Source organism: Podarcis vaucheri (assembly GCF_965113315.1).
Source record: "Podarcis vaucheri genome assembly, chromosome: 2".
NCBI lineage: Eukaryota > Metazoa > Chordata > Lepidosauria > Squamata > Lacertidae > Podarcis > Podarcis vaucheri.
In genome coordinates, this window is record NC_138760.1 from 123,974,761 (window position 1) to 123,988,943 (window position 14,183).

Consider the following 14,183-nt stretch of genomic DNA (forward strand, 5'->3'; position numbering starts at 1 on the left):
CAAGTTTGTGGTCAACCAAGACTCCTAGATCCTTTTCACATGTACTGCCTTCAAGCCAGGTGTCACCCATCTTGTATTTGTGCCTCTCATTTTTTTTGCCCAAGTGCAATACTTTACATTTCTCCCTGTTAAAATTCATCTTGTTTGTTTTGGCCCAGTTCTCTAATCTGTCAAGGTCATTTTGAAGTGTGATCCTGTCCTCTGGGGTGTTAGCCACACCTCCCAGTTTGGTGTCATCTGCAAATTTGATCAGGATGCCCTTGAGTCCATCATCCAAGTCGTTGATAAAGATGTTGAATAAGACCGGGCCCAAGACAGAACCCTGTGGCACCCCACTAGTCACTCTTCTCCAGGATGAAGAGGAACCATTGATGAGCACCCTTTGGGTTCGGTCAGTCAGCCAGTTACAAATCCACTGAGTGGTAGCATAGTCAAGACCGCATTTTACCAGCTTCTTTACAAGAATATCATGGGGCACCTTGTCAAATGCCTTGCTGAAATCAAGGTAGGCTACATCCACTGCGTTCCCTTCATCTACCAGGCTTGTAATTCTGTCAAAATGAGATCAGGTTAGTCTGACATGACTTATTTTTCAGAAATCCATGCTGACTATTGGTGATCACAGCATTCCTTTCTAGGTGCTCACAGACTGTTTGCTTAATGATCTGCTCCAGAATCTTCCCTGGTATTGATGTCAGATTGACTGGGCGGTAATTATTTGGGTCCTCTCTTTTCCCCTTTTTGAAAATAGGGACAACATTTGCCCTCCTCCAGTCTGCCGGGACTTCGCCTGTTCTCCAGGAATTCTCAAAGATGACTGCCAGTGGTTCTGAGATCACATCTGCCAGTACTTTTAATACTCTTGGATGCAGTTCATTTGGCCCTGGAGACTTGAATACATCTAAACTAGCCAAGTATTCTTGTACTATCTCCTTAGTTATTCTGGGCTGTGTTTCCTCTGCTGAATCATTTGCTCCAAATTCTTCAGGTTGGGCATTGTTTTCTTTATCGGAGAAGACTGAGGCAAAGAAGGCATTGAGGAGTTCAGCCCTTTCTGTGTCCCCTGTTTGCATTTCACCATCTTCCCCTCTGAGTGACCCCACTGTTTCTTTGTTCTTCCTTTTGCTACAAACATACCCATAAAAGCCTTTTTTGTTGCTTTTAACCTCTCTAGCAAGCCTGAGTTCATTCTGTGCTTTAGCTTTTCTGACTTTGTGTCTACACGTGCTGGCTATTTGTTTGTATTCCTCTTTGGTGGTTTCCCCCCTTTTCCATTTTATGTACAAATCCTTTTTTAATCTTAACTCAGTTAAAAGTTCTTTAGATAGCCACCCTGGCTTCTTTAGGCACCTTCCATGTTTCCGTCTCATTGGTATTGCCTGACATTGTGCTTTTACTATCTCCCTCTTAACAAACTCCCAGCCATCATGAACTCCCTTTCCTTTTAGTATTGCTGTCCATGGGATCTCACCCAGCACTTCCCTAAGTTTTATGAAGTCGGCTTTCTTAAAGTCAAGAAATTGAGTCCTAGTATGCTTGGCTGCTCCTTTCCGCTGTATAGTAAACTTCAGAAGAGCATGATCACTTGCGCCTAATGATCCTTCCACTTCTACCCCACTAACCAGGTCATCAACATTGCTTAGGACCAGATCTAAAATGGCTGTTCCTCTTGTTGCTTCTCCCACTTTCTAGACAATGAAGTTGTCTGCAAGGCCAGTGAGGAATCTGTTTGACCTTATGCTCTTGGCTGAGTTTGACATCCAACAAATATCCGGGTAATTGAAGTCCCCCATTACTACTATCTCCCTTCCTTTTGCATGCTTGGCCATCTGTTCCAGGAAGGCATCATCTATGTCCTCCGTTTGGCTTGGGGATCTATAGTAAACTCCCACAATGAGGTCACTGTTATTCTTCTCTCCCTTAATTTTGACCCAAATGCTCTCACTTTGGCTTTGAGGTTCTAAATCAGGGGTGTCAAACTCAAATTCATCGGGGGCCGCATCAGCTTTTTGGTCACCCTCAAAGGGCCGGTTGTATCTGTAGGACTTTTTCAAAGTTATTTTTCCATAGGCACTGGTGTGTGTTGTCTTGAACCTATACACTATTTAATATACCTATTCCAGTACGATTTTAAATAAGAATAGAAGAAGAAATAATAATGATTTGTTTTACAAGATGACGAGATGGGCTTCCAGGCAGACTGGAGCTCCAACAGGGAGGAGACAGGAGCCTGTCTCAACAGAGCAGAGCAGAAGCAAATGTTGCCTCCCCCCGCCCTGCGGCCGCACTCAGGAGTCGGAGGATACGGAGCTGCAGTTTGGGCAGCAGCAGTTTCTTCCTTGCAAGGAAGCCCCAGCGGCACTGCGGGCGCGGGTGGCCAGGATGTCCTGCTGGGGCCCCGAGCTGCTGCAGTTGCTCCCAGGGAGGGGGCTATCCGCCAAGTCCTCCGGCCCAGATAAAGCCGATGTGTTGGCGTGGGGAGGGGGGCGGTGTTTCGTAGCCAGGCTACCGCAGCCAAGTTGCTGGCAGGCTCCCACTTTGCTCCAGCCGCCCAGATGCCGGCGCAGTCCTCTTCAGGGTCAGATGCGCCCCTGCTTTGCGGTGTGGCACACCGCCCGCCCGCCCGCCTCCCTCCACCCCACTCTGCGCAGCTGAACCGGCAGCAGCCTCGCCTCTCCCAGCCCAGCCGGGGCGCACTGCCTGCTGCAGGATCTGCGCCTGGTCCCCGCTCTCCACCCGCCTCTGCCGTTCCCTTCCCCGCCTGCCGGCCCCGCTATTTACCCACCAGAGCCACCCCCAGCCAGCCCCGCCGCCCGCGCCCCCGGCCATCTCCTCGCCAGCTGCAGCGCCGCAGTGGCCTCTATTTGCGGCCCGAGCGAGTGAGTGGTGTCCCAAGCGTGGCTCTCGCTCCCTGCCCTCGCTGCCAGCCTCCGCGGCTCTCTTGGGCTCCAAAAGTTGCCGCGCGCACGACCCGCCCCCTCGAGCAGCCGCGCCTGGGAGGCTCCGAGGGGCGGAGGCAGCCGGCTCCGAGCTCGGCTTCGCGGGACTGCCTCTTCCGCAGCGAGCCCCGGACTGGACCGAGCGAGCAGAAAGCCTCTTTGCCCGGCCCGCGAGGAGGTGAAAGTTGCGGGACCGGCCAGTAGGCAGCGCCGTTGGGGCGCGTTGGTTGGAGCCCTATCTGCAAGCAGGCAGGGAAGGCTGTTCATGTGGGTCACTTTTTAGAAAGGCAGAGAGCCTCCGCCGGAGTGCGGACCCTAAAATCTGTGTCGGGACTAGTAAAAAGGACGAGAAGCTCGCTTCCTCGCCCTTGATGCCACGGGCCACATGTTGAACCCTGGCGGGCCGGATTCGGCCCGCAGGCCTTGTGTTTGACACCCGTGTTCTAAATCTTGGATCTCTTCATAGAATCATAGAATCATAGAGTTGGAAGAGACCACAAGGGCCATCGAGTCCAACCCCCTGCCAAGCAGGAAACTCTTCACAGGTATACACATCCCTGACATATAACGCCACTCCTCCTCCTTTCTTGTCTGGTCTGTTTCTCTGAAATAGATTGTATCCCCCCATTGCATCAGGCTGAATTCACTGAGAGTGTTTTTCTGACTTGGAGTTTTTTTGTATGCACTCCTTTGATTTTCAATAAATGAAATTTTTTAAAGGGGCGAGGAAGTGGGATTTTTCACATTCCAAAGATTTTTGGGAGGCTTTTTGTCCTGCATGTTCCAGAGGTGAGGAGTGAAGGGAATATTTTGTTCATGGCTTAAAACATTTTTGAATTCTCTAGCTCAATGTACTCTTTGGTGGTGACGATGGAACAGGAAGAAGCTTTTATTAATTTAAGCAAAGAGAAGGCAAATAAGCAGCCTAACTTAAAAAAAAAAAATCTTTATTGAAAGTTGAAAAAGTACAAAATTGTATGTGAACTAAACATTTGTTGTTTAGTCATTTAGTCGTGTCTAACTCTTCATGACCCCATGGACCAGAGCACGCCAAGCTAAACAGAACATGGTGAGATGTAAATGAGAGAAACAGAGAAACAGAAACTGTGTAAGAGTGGTAATAAGGGGGGGGGGTGAGGCATCTCATCAAGGCCTGTATTTTAAAATGAGCTTAAAAAATACAGTGGTGCCTCGCAAGACGAATGCCTCGCAAAACGAAAAACGCGCAAGATGAAAGGGTTTTTCAGTTTTTGCGTCGCTTCGCAAGATGATTTTCCCTATGGGCTTGCTTTGCAAGACTAAACTTCTTGCGAGTTTTTTTTCCTTTTTCTCAAAGTGACCGCAAAGGCGAGCTCTGGTCGCGCGGCCGAGGGAAGCCCCGCTGTGGATCGTCCAAAGTCAGCCCAAGCACGCCACTCACCTAAAAGGCATGGAGAGACGGAGGGAACGCGCGAGGATCCCGGTGCAGAGGAGGCTCCTGCAGCAAAATAAAGGCAGCCGGCAACCGTAGGGCTCCAGGACCCGGAGCTGCAGTGGGGCCGTTAAGCCGCTAATAGCCGTGCTTCGCAAGATGAAAAAACCGCAAGACGAAGAGACTCGCGGAACGGATTAATTTCGTCTTGCGAGGCACCACTGTATATTTGCAAATGTTTGTATGTTTCATGCCGGGCATAAAGCAGCTGGCTGAGTACTCTGGCAGTTGTTTATCTTCCTGCTCAAGGGCCCCCCTGATTTATAGCAGTAGCAGGAGACACGTTTCTCAAGGTTGTAAAAGGGAAATAGAGGCTGGGAGCAAAGGTTATACTGACCCTACATATTACAGAACATAATCAAGCTGCAAAAACACTAATTAAGAGTTGGTAAATAGTAAGATTTATTGTTTATTAGAAAATAATACCATGTGCCTCCCATTAGACTTGAGTCATATTTTCCTAAGGTTAAAGGGCAAGAGCTAATGGGGAAAGCAGCTGGCTGGGAAAGGGAGTTGTAAATTGAAGAGGTTGCTTTTGAAACTGTTTTTTACTAAGTTCCTTTTTCCCCTAAAAATCTATCTATGTTATGTATGAAATATATTGGCTTAATGTAATTATGCAAAGGATTTAGAAAGTAAGAAATGTTAGATTCTTATGTTAGATCCTTATTTCATTGATGGTGTGTGAGAATGTGAACCCAAGATCTCTGTTTAGACAAAATTTAATACCATGAGCCATCTGTTTTGGAATAAAGGGGCAACAGGGGCCAAAGGTTATCTGGTAATTAAGGTGTCTGGTCGAGGCAAATATAAGATATATGGCTACTTGTCTGCCATTTATGGATAGAAGGAAATAAAGCTCTTTGTCTCCCATAAAAGGTAATAGGAAATGGGTGTATCTTTTATGATTGGTTCTAGCAAACAGCCAATAGGAATTTCAACCAGGCTGATTGGACAGAGGCAGCCAAAGGAGGAGCAAGGGGGCTGGGCTGAGGAAATATAAGTGCTGGCTATCAGGGCTGGAGTGGGCAGAGCTTTGGTAACCATATACCACTCTGTCTCTCATTTAGTTGTCTGACAAATAAATTATTATTTTAATTTCTCTATTGTTGCGTTGAATATTTCATTCCAGCTAAGCGTTAACCACAAGCAGGGTGCTACAATGGAAACACCAAACTGCAGATTTTACAAGGTTGTTATTGTACTTCACCAGACCTTAACCTATTACAATATTTGTAAAAATGGATCCCAAATATCATTGAACTTGTCCTTGGCAAGTATGCATTTATATACAAGTTGTTTATATGTTGTGAGTTTATAAAAGTCTCCAATCCAATCGTAGAAGGGAGCCGCATTTTTATTTTTCCCATGCATCAGTATCAGTCCTTTTGCTGCGGTCAGAGCATGGGAGAGTCCACTTGTATAGTCCTTTTGTAAGGTTCCATGTGCTGGGTATATAATTCAAGAGGATATTTTGCTCAGTAAATGTAAGGTTGTTCCATACCGTTCTGTTGACAGTTTCAGTTATAGGACAATGAAAAAACATACATTTTAGAGAAGCATTATCCCTAGTGCATCTCCAACAGTTAGATACCTGAGACAGCCCTTTTAAAACAAAGGTAATGGGATCCAGTATATTCTAAATATTATTCTAGCAGTCTAACATCTATGTTCCATTGTCAGAGCTGCCCGAGGTCCCAGCTCACAAAGGACCAACGCCAATCCGTCGTTATATACAAAAGTCTTTATTGAAGTTCAGTTTCTCTTTCACATCAACAGCGTGCAGCTCTACGTCTGAGACTCTAGACCGCCGAAGCTCCGTCTGAGTCTCCTCCCCCGATACACCAGTTTAAGACCCTAGCCTTGCTCCACCTCTTCCTTTGCTCTTTCCTCCTCTGGGTCCGCCTGTCAGCTGGGGTCTCGCCCTTCCTAGACTCTTCTGACGCTGAGTCCCCTGAGTCCTCCCCCTGCCTCCGGCGGGCTTTAGGACCTGGTTCCCGATCCGAGCTTTCTGCTGTCCCGCGCGCCTGTACATTTGAACTTGGCGCGCGCGCCCAGCCGGTAACCTTCCTCCTGACCGTTTCACTGCTCCTGTCACTGCTTCCCCCTTCGGGGGGGCTAGCTGGACCTGACACCTGGGACTCTTCCCCCCCACTCTGCTCTGGTGGGGAAGCTGGCCCTGATTTCCAGCTGCTGCTTTGTGAGTCCCCGCTGGCCCCCCGTTTCTGGTGTGTCCCCCCTGGGACCCCCCTCGCCCTGACCATCGGCGCCTCCTTCTGGGAATCTTCTGATTCGCTGGAGAAGCTCATGGAATCTCTCGGGTCACTGCCATACTCCCCTATGCTGCCCTCAGATCCTTCCCCTTCGCTCTCCATCTCCTCTCTCCCCTGTGCCTCTCTCCCTGAGCCCCTGACATCCATACTCACAAATGAGCGACACTTAAGATACAAGATCAAAAGGATATTCTGGAGATAACTGCAAAAGCGAAGTTCATGGTTCATCTAATTTGCAGCAGAGACCCTGAGAGCAGGAGATCCTTCCCTTCCCTCAATAGGGCCAACGTTGACATTCACCAGCAGAACTCAAATGAGGGACTTAGAGAGCTGCTGTCGCTGAGCCCTTATATGGAGGCTTTTAAACACGATCTGTTGCCGCCAAGAGGGCCATATGGAGTCCTGCAGGCTTCCGTTGCGCACCCCTGCTCCCTCCGGTCACGGAAACGTCCTCTCTGCCCTCCTTGGGTTGGCTTAGCAGAGTAATCGCAGCGGCGAGAAGCGAATGCAGTGTGTGGGTAATAAATGTCAGACTTGACGCAGCTTGTCTTGCTTATCTCCAAGACTTTATTTGTGCAGTAAAACAGCTCATAAATCTCCTGGTGAGAGAGCGCACATTTTCTCTCGCCTTCCTTCCGAGCAAACACAGACTAAAACACTCAGAGTAAAACCACTCCCCGAATGTGTCTGTAACCACGCCTCAAGAATGTGTCACTCAGAACTCTTTAACCCTGTAAGTTCTGAAACCCTTAATAGCAGGTGGGCTCTTTAAGTTCTGTTGCCATCCTTCCTTATCTCCTCCGTTGGCACGGAGCAAAGTTACTCCCTCTGTGCCCAGCGGTGAGCCAAAGTCTATGTCTAATTGCCAATTCCATGGCTGGGTCAAGACAGGCCTGTCTGCTAGTTGACTCCTTATCAGGCCAGCTGTCTAGACCTCTGGTTGATGCCAAGTTCTCATCATATAGATAAATTCATGGGGAAGCCCTTGTTATATGTACAGATAGAGTTAAAAGGATTTAAAGCTACCATTACATCGAGATCAGGAGACACCACCTTCTAAAAATGTTCCGGCAATACACATACTCAGAGCATTGGTGTGGTTTCTCTCCTGTGTGGACTCCCTGAGGCAGCACCAGCCTAGCCCATCCAGGACAAACATTTCCCGCACTCAAAACATTAATGGGTTTCCCATTTTTGTGGATTCTCTGGTGCCATTGAAGGTCCAAATGAGCAGCAATTCATTTCCCACACTCCAGACACTTGCATTGTATTTCCTTTGTGGAGTCTCCAGTGTTGATAAAAGATTCATTTCTTTACAAAGCATTCTCCACACTCCCAACATTTATATGCTTTCTATTCCATATGGAGTCTCTGGTGTTTTCTAAGGTTCCCACTCTGTGAAAACCATTTCCCACACTCTACACATTGGTAAGGCCTCTCTCCTGTGTGGACTTTCTGGTGTTTGCGAACATGTGATGACTGAGAAAAACATTTCCCACACTCCATGCATTTGTAGGGTTTTTCTCCTGTGTGGGTTCTCTGGTGTTTCAAAAAATTCCCTTTCTGACGAAAACATTTCCCACACTCCAAACACTTGTAAGCTTCCTCTCCTGTGTGGATCCTTTGATGCATGTTAAGCTCTGATTTTCTTGCAAAGTATTTCTCACACTCCAAGCATTTATAGGGTTTCTCTCCTGTGTGGGTTCTCTGATGGGAGACAAGGGTGTCTTTCCTTGAAAAACATTTCCCACACTCCAAGCACTTGTGGGGTTTCTCTCCTGTGTGGATCCTCTGGTGCCCCCTAAGGCTTTGTGCTAAAGTAAATGACATTCCACAGTCTAAACATTTATATGGCTTTTCTCCTGTGTGGACTCTTTTATGAGAAATAAGATGTGATGAAGTGGAAAAACATTTCCCACACTCTCCACATTCATATGGTCTCACTCCTGTGTGGATTCTCTCGTGTACATGAAGGTGTGATTTGTTGGCAAAACATTTTTCACACTCCATGCATTTGTAGGGTTTCTCCCCAGTATGGATTTTTTCGTGCTGCTTGAGGTGTTGTTTCTGGGGAAAGCATTTTTCACACTCCATACATTTGTAGGGTTTCTCTCCCGTATGGATTCTCTGGTGGATTGCAAGATGTGATAGTACAAGAAAACATTTCCCACACTCCACACATTTATGACGCCTCTCTCCACTGTGAACAGTCTGATGGCTCAGAAGGCCAGCTTTCTCATGAAAACATTTGCCACACTCTCTACATTCATAGGGTTTCTCTCCTGTGTGGATTCTCTGGTGTCGCCTGAGACTTCCATTTGTGGGGAAACATTTGCCACACTCCAGACACTTATGGGGCCTTTCTCCTGTGTGGGTTCTCTGATGGCTTACAAGGCCGGAATGGGAAGTTAACTTTTTTCCACATTCAAAGCATTTATACCGTTTCTCCCCTGTGTGAACCAACCGATGGCTCCAAAGCTGTGCGTTTTGAGTAAAACATTTCCCACACTCCCAGCACTCATAGGGCTTCTCTCCTGTGTGGAGCCTCTGATGGATTACAAGGCCTGACTTTTGAGCAAATGACTTCCCACACTCCAAGCATTTGTAGGGTTTCTCTCCTGTGTGGGTACTCCTGTGCCTCATAAGGCTTTGTGCTAAAGTAAACGACATTCCGCAGTCTAAACATTTATGTGGCTTCTCTCCTGTGTGGATTGTCTGATGGACCACAAGGACTGACTTGCGAGGAAATGACTTCCCACACTCCAGGCATTTATTGGGTTTTTCTCCAGTGTGGGCTCGCTGATGGGTAACAAGTTCTGACCTAACAGAAAAGCATAACCCACACACACTGCATTTGTGGGGCTTCTCTCCTGTGTGGACTTTATGGTGTCCATGAAGCTGTGATCTCTTGGGGAACCCGATCCTACTCTTGCCATATTTGTGGGGTTTCTCCCCTGTGTAGCCTTCCCCACACTCCAAGGAGAGATATGGCTTATCTCCTCCTGCATGGACGTTCCGGTGGATCAGAACGATGGGCTGATGAGCAAGAATCTTCCTGAACTCCAAAGACACAGGGGTTTCCAAAGGGCTCACAATCTCTGAACTCTGACCAAAACATTCCCCACGCTCAGAGCTTTCCTGGATCTTCTCTCCTGTGTGGATTCTCTGGTGTCCAGCAAGAGCCAATCTGAAGGCAAAGCACTGGCCACTCTCTGGGCAGAAGTGTTTCCTCCTTGAAATACCTGCTGAGAGAGTGAAGAAAGCGGAATCAGGGTTTGAAGATGGCAGAGAAGTAGCTTCAGAATCCAGACTGAGATGGTTGGATCAGATGATGTGTGAGAGACGGAAGTCGTACCATTTCTCCCCACCGCCCCGCCGCCCACAACACCCACTGCATAAGGTATAACCAGGGAAAGAGCCTTTTAAAATGAAGGAACAGAGAACATTTTTCTTGCCCATTCTCAGCAAGGGAAGAAGAAACTCTCAACCGACTCTGCATCCCGCCCAAACTGCCTCACCTGAGCTGGTGTCCAAAATGGCAGCCCCTGTTCCGTCTGAGATCTGATATTGTGGCGTCCTGCGCTCTTCCGCTTTTTCTGCGCTGGGGATGAGGCTCATCTTGGGAAGCGGCAGTGCTATGCGGGAAAGAAGTGAGAAGAAGGTAGAAGAGGAGGAAGTGGATAAAGAAGAAGAAGAAGAAAAACAAAAAGAAGAAAAAGAAGAAGTGAGAAGGAGAAAGCATGGAGGAAGCATTCAGCCTTATGGTCCAAACTATCCCCAATTACCACTTATCTCAAACATTTATGGGGAAGGAGAACCTGTAACTAAACAGTACCTTGGGTTAGGGGGCTGGATGTTTGTAGGGGGCAAGGTGGTCCTTCGCTCTGTGCCAGAAGGTGGACAGAGGACGGCTGAAGATGTCTGCAGGGTGGGGGGTGGGGACTGCACTGCCAGGGACCCCAGGGAATGAACATGGTTGGGGCTTCCCGACTGTGGCTGTGATGCTGATGGGAGTCCCTCAAAAATAAACAGGGGGGATCAAAATGCAAGGCATTTGGAATAAAGGTATTTGGGGTGGGGACTGCACTGCCAGGACCCCAGGGAGGGGACTTGGTTGGCGCTTCCAGACTGCTGCTGTTACGCAGGTGGGAGTCCCTCACATGCCATTTTGCACAGCTAGAGTGCAGCGCAGTGGTTAAAGTGCCCGACTAGGACCTGGGAAGCTAATACTTTTGATTTGAACCCCACCCATCTGACTGGGTCACCCCACCCACTCTGGGCAGCTTCCAGAACATATAAAAACATAATCAAATGTCCAACATTAAAAACTTCCTGACACAGGGCTCCTAAAGGTTATATAGTTATTTATTTCCTTGATATATGAAGGAAGGGTGTTTCACAGGGAGGGTGCCACTACAAGGAAGGTCCTCTGCCTGGTTCCTTATCGCTTCACTTCTCACGTTGAGGGAACCAGCAGAAGCCCCTCAGAGCTGGACCTCAGTGTCCTGGCTAAATGATGGGATGTAGATGCTCCTTAGTATATGGGGCCCAGGCCATTTGGGGATTCTTGTGGGGATTAAATGAGGGGGAGACCCATGTGCCCCACATTGAGCTCCTTGGAGTGGAAAAGTTGGGATTAAAATGGATGGCGTTAAGAATACAGTACATTTGCAGCTCTGGTGCAACAAACCTGCTCCCCACCTACCCCTCCACCCCAAAAGAAGAGTGAGAAGAAAATGTCCCGGAAAGACTGCTTCAGACTCGAGGAAGGAGGCTCCTTACCCAGAGAGGCCACGTCCCCCTCATTCTCCAGCATGGCCTCCCTTGCTCTTCGGCCAACGTCCAGCAGGGAGGGCCCTTTCGAGCCTGAAGAAATAAACAGACCTATCCTCAATGGTTAGCAGTCTCTGTAATGACAAAACAGCATCAGCAAAAACTGCAGCAGCTCATGAACTCCTTTTGTTGCAGGTTCAGAGTGGGAATCTTCCCCATAGATCCTTGCAACTACATTCTATTATTATTATTGTTGTTGTTGTTATTATTAAAGATTTTCTTGGGTTACCAAAAAAGTGCATAAGTTGTCACCGTTTTCAAATCATAAAAGTCCTTTCTTCGGATCCTTTATATTCAATGTTTAACGCTCTATACTGGACTTTTGCCACTAATATCGTGACATGTTAGTGCGTCGGCTGCAGTCTGTAGGTGTGTCGTTTAAACACTCCCCATGTTACTCCCGGGGCTGGAAAGGGGTTAGTTTAACCTCTGGTTTGCTAGGGAAACTGAATTACTGCGTTGCAAAATGATGCAAAACTGAATTACTGCATTGCAAAATTATGCATGTCTAAAAAGTGTGTCACCAACATGAAAAGTTTGGAAAGCTCTCCTGCTTGCAGTATAAGGTTGGGGGGGGGAGAAGGGGGGCGAGTAGACTTTCATTATTTTACATATTGGATGTGAAAGGTTTTTGTTTCCGCATCACGTGGGTAGGTTCTTTTTCTATTCATCTATTAGTTTTCATTGGCACTGACAATCCTGAGATAAAAAATTGTGGGTTGTTTTTTTTACATATTTGTAAAAAAAACAAACTCATAAACTTTGGGGTTTGTTTAAAAAAAAGCTCAGCTGTCAGTGAGTTGTTTTTTACTTTTTGCAACCCTAAAGTTGGGGGCCCCAGCCTAAGGCTGTTTCCTGGGGTTGACCGCAGTGAGTTTTTTGGGGTCAGTTTAGCCATCTCAATTTGGTCTTCCCCATAGATGCCTGATTCTGCTCACAGGAAATGAGGGGGACGGAGCCCAGGAAGCTCTGCCTTGAAGGGACGGATCCTGCTCTTCAGCTATGGCCATTCTCGTCTTGGTGTCACGAGTTTAAGGCAGCTTCATGGGTTGCAAGAGATAGTCGGAGAGGACCCAGAGTCAGAGAACAAAATGAGATTCCTGAAGAATGAAAATATTTGGTGGAATACTTGAAAAATAATAACATCATGGTTATGTTAAAATGTACGCAGGATTTGGAGTATAGTAGCAGATGAGAATTTGTAGTTTAATAAATTAGAGTTACTAATAATAAAAAAGGTAAAGGACCCTGAACAGTTAAGTCCTTAATGTATATAATATAAGTAACATTGCAGCTTGGTAAAGGAATAAAAAACACCATGCCATGGTGGATGGGAAGTCAACGGACATGAGAAATTAGTTACGCCTGTATTTTAAAGGAATTTATATGTGGTGTAGTGGTTAGAGTTCTGTGCTAAGACCTGGGAGTTCTGGGTTCAAATTCCCACCCGGCCATGAAGCCCACTGGGTGATCTTGGGCCGGTCACCGTCTCTCAGCCTCGCCTCCCTCACAGGGATGTTGTGGGGAAGAAATGGGGAGATGGGGAACATGCAAACTACCTTGAGTTCTTCGCAGGATCGGTGGGGTATGAATGCAAGGAAGTAAAATACACACAACCCATGGGATACATTCCAGCCACACAGAAACCAGAGGTCTATTTACATGCACACACAACTCCAGCCAAGCAGGTCAGGGGGAAAATCGATGGCATATTCTAGCCAGGCAAAAGCACCCGACTTAGAGCAGGGCTGAAGCACCCTAGGGAGACGGGCTGGCAATGGGGGGGGGGATGAGGAGTCCAGCTAGACCCCCATTTGGCCCCAGGATCTGAGATTTCCACACACCCCATCCCCAGGATATACAGGACATTTTGGAACACTTTTAAATATTCAGGGGGACACTCCAATTGCAGACTTTTTCATTCTTTTAAAAAGGGGATTATGTTATCTGATTTTTTAAAATGTCCAGATATTTAATTAAAAATATGCACAACATTCCACCAAGCTTTCAAAGAGGAATGAATGAATGAGTTTTCTTCTGCTCTCGAGAATCCCCCCTTCCATCTCTTTCACCCCGATGCAACGTGCAAACTTATCCGTGCAATGGGGAAAGCCAAAATGGCTCATCTTTCCCGCCGCCCTTTCCTGCCCCGCCCCCTCACCGGCATTCACGTGTTGCAGGGTTCAGACGGTGCCCTCTCACCCGCATAGAGCTTCTTCCTTCTTCCTCCCACCTTCAGCCTCCCCTGCAAAACCTCTTTGCACCCCAGAGAAGATCGCGATGGCCGGACGCCTCCTGCAAAAGACCCACACAAATGGGGGCTGGCCAGAGGACACAGGCACCTCTTGAGATGTCCTGCCCCTTCGCTTTTTCCCTTTTCCCAGACGCAAGGGGTTCTGGGATTTGTAGTTGTTCCTCTTTGAGGGGGGGAGTGCCTTTGGGGCGGCTCTGGGGAAAGGTGCTCCTTTATTTTTATTTTCCCTTTCTATTTGCTCACCTACTGGCACACCTCTCTGTACCGCCTAAGACGTCGCAGTGGTGCCCGGCAAAAATAGTGAGAAGATGAAACCGGCTTGCACGTCAACGTGGTGGGATTTGGGATTCTAGACTTGGAAGGGACCCCGAGGGTCATCCAGACCAACCCCCGGCAACGCAGCGCTCTTTCAC